Source organism: Mus musculus, chromosome 5, assembly GCF_000001635.26.
Source record: "Mus musculus strain C57BL/6J chromosome 5, GRCm38.p6 C57BL/6J".
In the NCBI taxonomy this organism is placed as follows: domain Eukaryota; kingdom Metazoa; phylum Chordata; class Mammalia; order Rodentia; family Muridae; genus Mus; species Mus musculus.
In genome coordinates, this window is record NC_000071.6 from 60,172,591 (window position 1) to 60,182,133 (window position 9,543).

General features: G+C 36.9%; 1 pseudogene; it reads right to left on the reverse strand.

Annotated features, from left to right (window-relative positions):
- Nucleotides 1-582: 582 nt before the first annotated feature.
- Gm42861 lies at nt 583-3,985 on the reverse strand (annotated as a pseudogene).
- Between the last annotated feature and the right edge of the window lie 5,558 nt (nt 3,986-9,543).

Sequence of the window (9,543 nt, forward strand, 5' to 3'; positions counted from 1 at the left end):
TAATCAGGAGTTTATTCCAGTGGCATCACCATTGAAATGACTTGATGTTATACATGAATGTATATATTATACAGCCATCACTGCAATGGGAAAGACCTTGAACTTAGACATATTGAGTAGATCACACATCTTTTATATCTTCTTTCTCAAACTTAGTTTTCACAAGTAAAATTTTAAAGTCAAATTGTAAATAACTTGGGGTTAACTTCCTTGAAGACTGCAAGGAAAATGATGATTTATTTCTAAAAGATTTCATATATTTACAGTTAGAACAACTCCTAACTCATAACTGATATGTGATGAATATTTAATAAGTACAGGATAAATACATAGGGAGATAAATGCACCTTTTGTGAAACTGACAAAGTAATGGTTTAAATGTGAATATTTGAAAGCCTTATGGGAGTGATTGTTGTGATATAAAAAATTATTTAACTATCATGTCCAGAAAAGGTTGTATTCTACCTGTGAATAAAGTACTCATCAACTTAAGAAATATTTAAATGAGATGTAAATTTCAATTTTTTATTTGGGTAATGATAGAAAGCAGAGCTGGAGTTCTACACTGCTTGTTAGTGGAATTTACCTTCAGAGGAATGAAAACAAATTTTCATGCAAGTCAAACTAAATCTAAAATGATACTCATATTGTCTAGACATTTTGAATTCCTGAGAATGTTACCACACTTTCACTTTCTTCCATATCTGGGTGTTTTGAGGATTTCTAATGCTACATACACACACACACACACACACACACACACACACACACACATCACCCTCAGGAGTGTTTGTACCTTATTTAATACTTCATGATTGATTTAATATTCCATTTACACTTGGACTCTTTATTTACTTTTCACGTCATTACATAGGCTTCTAAATGGTTTCATAAGACAAATATTTTAGAAAGTTAATGTTAAACTATATCATCCACAGTAACAGGCAAATGTAAAATTGGAATAAATTTCAAAATTACAAATAATTTTTTAATGAAACCTAACAAATAAACAAACAAACAAAAACCACATTTCCTCCCAGCTCCCTCCACCCCCTCACACCTTGTGATTGGTTTCTTCTCTCTCCCAAGTGGGACTGAGGCATCCTCACTTGGGCCCTAAGCTGTTTCTGAACTTTTTGAGTTCTGGGACGGAAAGTGGATGGGAACAGGAAGGAGGGAACCTGATCTGATATTATTTGGGGGAAAAGGACTGAAATCCCTGAGGGCCAGAAGAAAAAAATGGAAACTTGCAACCTCAGGAGGAAGGAGGTTGGGGGGGCGGGCTCAAGAATGTACCAGAGACCTGGGAGGTAAGAGACTCTCAGGATCCAAAGGGAGGAACCTTTGAAGAAATGTCCTACAGTGGGAAGAGGGAACTTGTAGAGTCCACCTCCAGCAGAAAGACAGGGCATCAAATGAGGGATGGGGTTGCCATCTCACAGTCAAATCTCTGACTCATAATTGTTCCTGTCTGAAAGAACTGCAGGGATGGAAATGGAGAGGAGTCTGAGAAAAACAAGGTCCAGCTACAGGCACAAAGGGGAATCCAGCTTAAGGGGAGGTCCCAAGGCCTGACACCAGTCATGACTGCCCTCCAAAAGACCCAACAAGCAACTAAAAGAGTCAGATGCAGATATTCTCACCCAACCAACTGACAGAAGCTGGTGACCCCTAATGGTTGAATAAGGGGAAAGCTGGAAGAAACTAAGGAGGAGGGAGAACCTCTAGGAGGACCAGCAGTCTCAATTAACCTGGACTCCTGAGATCTCTCAGATACTGGACCACCAACCAGGCAGCATACACCAGCTGATATGAGACCCCTATCACATATACATGAGAGGATTGCTGGGTATTTATTTAGTCAGAGAAGATGCACCTAACCCTCATTAAACTGCAGGCCCTATGAAATTTAGTGATCTGTTGAGGTAGTTGGTGCAGGGTTGGGACATCCTCATGAAGAAAGTGGGGCAGGGAGAAGGTATAGGATGAGGAGCAGTCTGAGGGTGGACCTGGAAGGGAATAAGATCTGGAATTTAAAATAAATAAATGAATAAATAAGTAAATAAATAATATGATAAAAAAGGCAAAAAAAGATGATTTTTTTCAATTGTGTCAAGTTTTACATTTCAGAATTTTAGTATGCTTGTTAGAACTTATTTCTGAGTTGAATTGAAAGCTTTTATTGTGGTAATTTAATACATCCATTATTGTGTTTTGATTAAACCATTCCCTTATTCTTTCCTACTGTCTCAGGTACAGAAGGTTATTATTGCCGTGTTGAAGAACTATATCATGTCCAAAGCATTTGGTGATGGTAGTGTGAATTTATTTAGCTTCTACCTTCATAATTCATTTCATCATCAAAGAAAGTAATGGCAGGGACTCAATCTGTGCCAAGGAAGCGTGGTGCTTACTGGATTGCTCAGGGTTTGCTTAATATGATTTCTAATAGAAGTCAGGACTATGGGCGCAGGGATGTCACTATCCACAATAGGCTGAATCCTTGACCAGGAAACACTAATTAAGAAAATACCCTATAGCCTGAACTATTGAAGATATTTTCTTAATATTAGTTCTCACATCATAGATGACTTTAGCTTGGGTCAAGCTGGCATAAAACCATCCAACACACTAATCCAACTCCAAGCTATCCCTCTGCTACCATTTTTCCCTTAGAATTATATGTGCTTGTTTTGGAAACTGCTGAGCCCGCTTAGTGCTGCATAACCATATATATATATATATATGTATTTATGCAGATATATATATATACACATATATATACATAAACATATAACTATACACACACACATATATATGTATATATATATATACATACACACACACGCGCGCATGCACTCATACATATGAATGTAGCACCATCTACTTGGGTATGGGCAGACTACAAAACTTCATATGTCCCAGAAGAAAACTAGGTCTGTCTACCCTAAATAGCCATTAATTGTCAAAAGCTCCTCAGCTACAGGAGCAAGTGCATGATTCCTTTGCCAATGCATAGGGAAATGTTGCCTGGATTGATTGTGTGATGACATGTTTATGCCCCACACGTTGCACGAGTTCATAGGCCAAAAATTATGTCATGCCATGAAGACACAACTTTGCCACATTCATCCACCACTCCTTACAATCTCTTTGCCCTTTCTTCCACAATGTATTTTTTTACACCCTACAGTAAAAAGCTTTGATATGTCATGAATTATGTGCTAAGCTTTGCATAGTACCCTGTTCTTTTACTGTTGACCAGTTGCATATCAATGCATAAGTCACTACCTATTGTAAAAGAAAGAATCTTCTCTTATGAGGGATGACATTCGAGTGGCAGGTATATCTTTGAAGGGAACATGGCCATTGGTTAGTTCACATGCTGTGATTCTCACACTGTAGATATCAGACTTGGCAACATAGCCCTGAAGATTCTGCTAGAGGACTTCTGGGCTGAGCCAAGGCAGGACCTTGATACTATATTTGGGGAAATCATGGATTGCACTCTGCCACTGACCGTGACTAATCATGCTAAGGTTGCTATGTAAACCAGACAGGTCGACCTTCCCATCCATGGAGAACAGAACGTGGCTGGCCTTAACACTCCTGTGCACATAGCCCATGTGATGGATGTAGTCTAATGCCTTTAGTACCCCCTGTATGCAATTGCATACAACACTGTATTGGGAAGGCTGAAGAGTTTAGAGACATGAAGCTCACCCTGCAAGAACATCACCATCTCATTGGAACAAGCTTCTAGGTTGATTCTCCGTACTGTCATTTACTCTCCAGTTTGTTTGTACCTGGCTAAATTCACCATCATCACGTCCTCAAACCCTTTGCCTCTGACTGTGAGCAGCTCATAACACCTGCCCTTTGGCAGAAAGCTACTCATGATCTCTGGTTTGGAGAACAATGCTATGGACTCTGAGCTCGCCTCATTGGCCCTAATTCGCTCTGGTTTTCTTACAAGAAAAGACATAAGTTCTTACTGTGTAGACCTGCCTCCACTTCAAAAGCTTAAACCTGGTCTAGGAGTCAGAGCACAGTACTGACTCAGTCTCGGTTCTGCCTCCTCAGTTTTGTACCAATTGCTGGGGAGGAAGTATGCAAATTGCCTTAGCATACAATCTTAATTAACTGGAGTATTTTTCTGATGTACCTTTCAAAGCAATCACTTATCATTAATCCTTGTTTTATCCATAAAAAGAAAGTCTTTGATTTGGTCATTTGACTCTATGCTATACAATATGACATAATTAAGGCAAAGTACATTTAAAGTACACATCCTTGTGAACTTAGATCCAATTCCTAGAATTCTTTATAAATCTGATTGAAATTATTCTATTACAGGAATTCCTCATTTATGTATTCCAGAAAACATAATGGAAGTGAGAAATAGAAAGGAATTTTCATATTATTCATCTCCTTTAACATGAGTAAGACTTCAGTGTTCAGAGATGATGTTGTGCACTGTGGATTCAGATGCTCATTTCTATGCCCAGATATCTGGTTGCAATCTGGACTATGGCATGGTCAAGCATCTCTGGCCTTAATGCTATGTAAAAAAAAATCTCTGACATTTTACTGTTTAAGAAAGAAGCTGATCAGGCAATAAGCTGGGCAGAAGAGGATAGGACTTCTTATTCCAATCTGAGGGTGCCAAGAAAGGAGAGAGGGGAGGAGAGGAAGAAGTTCTGGAGAGATGGTTTGGATGGACCAAGAAGATGTGCCATACGTTTGTGATGAAAGAAAAGCCCTGAGGACACACATGGACCAGAGCAAACCAGAGCAAGACTCAGATGCAGGTAAAGAAACACATTATGGGAGGTAAGCATTCACACAGGGTTAGAATAGCTCAGAACCTGCCAAATTTACAGCCAACATCCTGTTAATAAAAATACCAGGTCTTTGTTTCATTTGGGAGAGCTAAAACTGGCTTAAGTATACATAGAAATTCCTTTTTTTTACCTGGGAGCAAAAACAACTTAGAAAACCACCCAAAAATTATATTTACACTTCAACGACCAAGAAGCAATTGTTAATTTAATCTACAAAGTAGCTATTAAGTTTAATCTTACCTAGGGCTAAAAATCATAGGACAATTTCTAATTTAAACAATGAAACAATTTTGACAAAAATTTCTTGTTGTTGTTGTTAGTTGCTTTATTTGTTTGTTTTACTTTGGAAAACATCATAGCAAACATTTCTGGAACTGGTTTCTGCAAGTCGAAGTAATTCCACAGCTTTTGTTTTGTTGTGGGAGGCAATATTCAGAGTTATATTATAGGATAGTATAAGTGTGGGGTCATTGAGTGGGCTTATTATGTAGGCATTGATAAATCTTTGGTGGTTCCATTATGGCAGTGGAGAAGAACTGTTAGAATGGATATAAGTTAAAAGTTTAGCTTATACCATTCAGGCTTGGTAAACAAATGCTAGTTTCCCATTCCCACATATACAGTCTTTGTTTTGTCAACTTTGTTCTCAAATGTAAAGCTATTTGTGTAAGGGTCTGAGAATTTCTGAAGGAAGACCCCAGACTCAGATAGTATGCAAGGACAAAGAGCATATATTCTGCCAAAACAAACAGAATGCAGGGAATCAACCATTCTTCAAAATGGCAAACCCAGAATACAAACAGAGATCTTTATATAGGGACCCGTGGGAACTCTCTAGAAGGATTAGGTAATCTAAAATTTCATTGGTGGGTGCTACTAGTTCACAGATGTTCCATGATCTGCATTCCTCTGTCATGAATGTCAAACCATAGGATGAGATAGGGATGCCCAGCACATGCGTCCCATTCTGAGATAAGATATTTCCCCATTTTTATGCTGAGCCCCAGACTGTTTTGGGGATGGATATAACCTTGTTTCTGGATTTTATGTTCTGTTTCTGGAGCTATCACCTTTTGGCCTAGTTCCTGTGACTTATAGACAGTTATTGTAGCTGGTGTTTATGGCCTTTTCCAAATCAAGCCTGGTTGGTAAATGGAAGCATGTAGTGCTTATGTCATTCTTTCATTTGTTAAATAAAAAGTGGCTACAGAGAATTATTGGTGAGAATACAGGTAGGCAGATATTCAGTTACCTGGCTGAGGGTCATAGGTATTGACCACAAGGAGAGAGGGAGAAGAAAGTAGAAGGACAGAGAAAAGGGGGGGGGGGGGAGACATAGACTTCTCTGAATAGAGATGGGCCAAGAACATGTGGCCAGGAGAAGTGCACCCTGAGGACAGAATGATGAAGTAGAAGTAACTCTGGTCAGGACCTAAATAGCAAGCACGTGTGGAGCACACCTGGGAAAATAACAGTCTAGCATATAGAAAAAATAGACTAGGAATAATTCACCCAGTGATTGTGCTAAAAAGGATAAAAAATTTCATAGGACTCTGCTTCAGTCTGGAGGGGGTGGTGCTGGCCAGGTATTAATAATAACCAAGGGAGCTTATTAAAGCCCATTTACATCATGAATATCAGGGACTGTGGTACTGGAGATGTGGTTTTGCTCTCTGGCCACCTTTCCAATTAACCCAAGCTTCAGTGGAAAATTTTCTGTGGTATTAACATCTTTTAAAATAGGTTCTTTCGAAAAACAACCTGGATGTCTTTCTGTCTTGAAATTGTCTCTGCCATTATGCTATTCTATGCAAAGTTAACTTCAGGCAGATTCTCTGGGTATGGAAAAAGTGAAACCAGGTTCTTAAAGAAAACAATTATATGAAAAACCTTAGTCTAGTTCTTTGTAGAGTCTGACATGTCATGAGCTGGGCCTCTATACACTCAATACAGTCCACATAATCCCACAGGCATATATATCCAGAGGTCTGTCTTCCAGATGATGCTAGATTCTATCAATGGACTATTCATAGTAGCAATTAAAATGATTAAATACAATTTTATTGTTAACAGTAAGCATTTACGTAGTGACTACTTCATGATGAGACCAAGAGTCATGCAATGATTAAATATACTTGGTGATCAAAGCAGCAAAATGGTCCTTGACTGAGGAGGAGTGAGAGACTCGGGTGAAGACTTAACTATTAAGCTTACAGAGATTTTCTTGGAAATGTCTCAAAGCAATCATCTTGAAAGAATCAGATTGTCAATAGTGACCATACTGAAAACTACTTTAAAGGAAATTTCCAAGCTCAGCCAAAACTAGAAGAAAGGTTGTGCAATTTCACATATTCACTACAGACTCTTCCCTGTAAGTATTCCCTGTTCCATTTCATGGGTGATTCGATTTAGGCGAGGTATAAAGACCTTTGTATTTCTACGTTTACTCACTCTCACAACACAATGAATCTTCTTGCCTGTGCCACAGATGGGTTCAGCTGTTGCTACCACTCATGTTTAAGGTAAACCAGTACAGTCTAACAAGGTGACCCAGAGGTTAAGAGCACTCGCTTCTTTTGCACCGTCACCCACATGATGATTCACCATCTTTCATGAATCTACTTGCACTGAAACCTATGCCTCTTCGCATCCCTGTGGACACTAGGCATGCATGCATTTAGCAAACATATACACAGGAACCACAGTTATATACACAAAATAATTAATCCAAAAATTAAAAATGAATCAAAACCTAAAAGACAACTCATAGCATGAAGATATATTACTAATAATTTTGATTAAAAACAAAACACCCTTTAAAATGGAAGCTTTGGAATTTTCAAACGAATGGTTGGATAACATCTTTATTATTCTATACAGGGGAGATAATCACTTTTTGACAATTAGCATTGAAGATATGAGTAGTTTAACCTACAATAGTGAAGTCTCGAATGTATCTCATTTACTTCCTTCTTGTTGTTTCAAAGTCATTTCTTAAATTCTAGCAATCACTTGCTTTATTATTTGTATTTTGCCAGGTGTATGTGTGTGTGTGTGCGCGCCTGTGCATGCCTGCAGTTTGGGTTGTGATATTGTGAACTTACAATGTTATCTACAACATAGCAAAAGCAAGGATGATCTTACTTTTTATTTAACATAGAATACTGTTTCTCTTCTCATTAATGTCAGTAAATAAAAGCAGTTAGTAATTTAATTTTTAAATAACTTTTGATATTTTTAAAATACAACCACACTTGCTTTGAGATCAGGATGTTTATTTTCCCTTCCAATGTACCAATTACTTTGAAAAAGTTGACTAAAATACTCATGTTTTTGGTTTACTAAATAAAATACTCAGACTTTTTTTTGTTGTTAATTAATCTTTTCTGAAAATTTCTGTAGGCTTTAGTTGACTAATGCACAAAAGAAAAATGAAAATGAGGACCACTGATGTGAGTATATAATGTTAATATGAGGCTCAATCATCCATATGAAGAAATAAACTACAGCCCTCATGGAGAATAATTCCCACTTTGTTTTTGAGCTCTGTAGTTGAATGTCCTCAGTGCTGAAAAGGTTTATGTGATGTTCTTACAAATGTGACAGAAAAATTCCACGGAAAATCATCAATGACACAATAAAGCAATTATTTTATTTTTATATTTTTGAGATCATACAACCCTAAGAACTTCTCTTTTACCAAAAGAAAAGTTTTCTACTAAATAATGATTAAGATTTAAGTGTAGTAATAAATTTTCATTCTCATTTTCTAAGCATTATTTTTCTTTTGCTAATTTGTGATTTGTTTACTCTAATTTTCTTCATTTTTAATTAGTTGATGAATCTATCCTTGTTATAGTAAAGATTTATGTTTTTAAAAATTTATTTTCAACTGTTATGATAAACTACATAAACATGATAAACTCACATAAATATCTCCATTGTCCTTTCTCAATTTGAGGGACCATAATTTTTAGAGAATTTTTTTCCTCACTTGATAATAAAAATGGTTGTCTTAATATTCGTGGTTGTGCTGTTTCTAAATGCTGTTCTATGAAATTGTTCTCAAATTGTTTAGAAATTAGTTATCATTGTGAGCAGAATGAAAATAATTTTCTTTACTTACTGCATGCATTTATGTATTTTTGCAACTAAGCGTCCGACTGAAGCAGTGTCATGTGCTTGCTAGGAAATAGTGCTATGGTGTCCCCACATCCCCAGATTTTAATTTATTTCACATTTTATTTAACTTTTTTGTCTACTTCATCTAAGAAATCTGACAGCGAGGCTCAGGTCATCACAGTAATATTTTGCTTCCTTCCTTGTTTACAGCAACCAATGCATAGTGAAGTGCTCACTTCCTTGGGTCCTAATGTTAGATCTGCCAAAATATTTTTTTGTGTTTGTTTAATGAAAAGAAAAAACTGAATACAATTTGGTGAAAATATTGTGTGTCTCTCTTTTTCTCTCAGTTTATCATATAGATAATTATATATGTGTCAAAATATCTGTAGGTATACATGTACATGTATCAATATTTATAAATGTATATTTAATGCAACTTTCTCTTTTTAAAAGAATATATATACTTGTGGGTGTAGAGGGTTATGGATGTGCTTATTGTGTTGTCTAGGTATGCCATGGAGCACACACATGATCAGAAGACAACTTACAGGAATCTTTCCTTCCAGTATTTGGG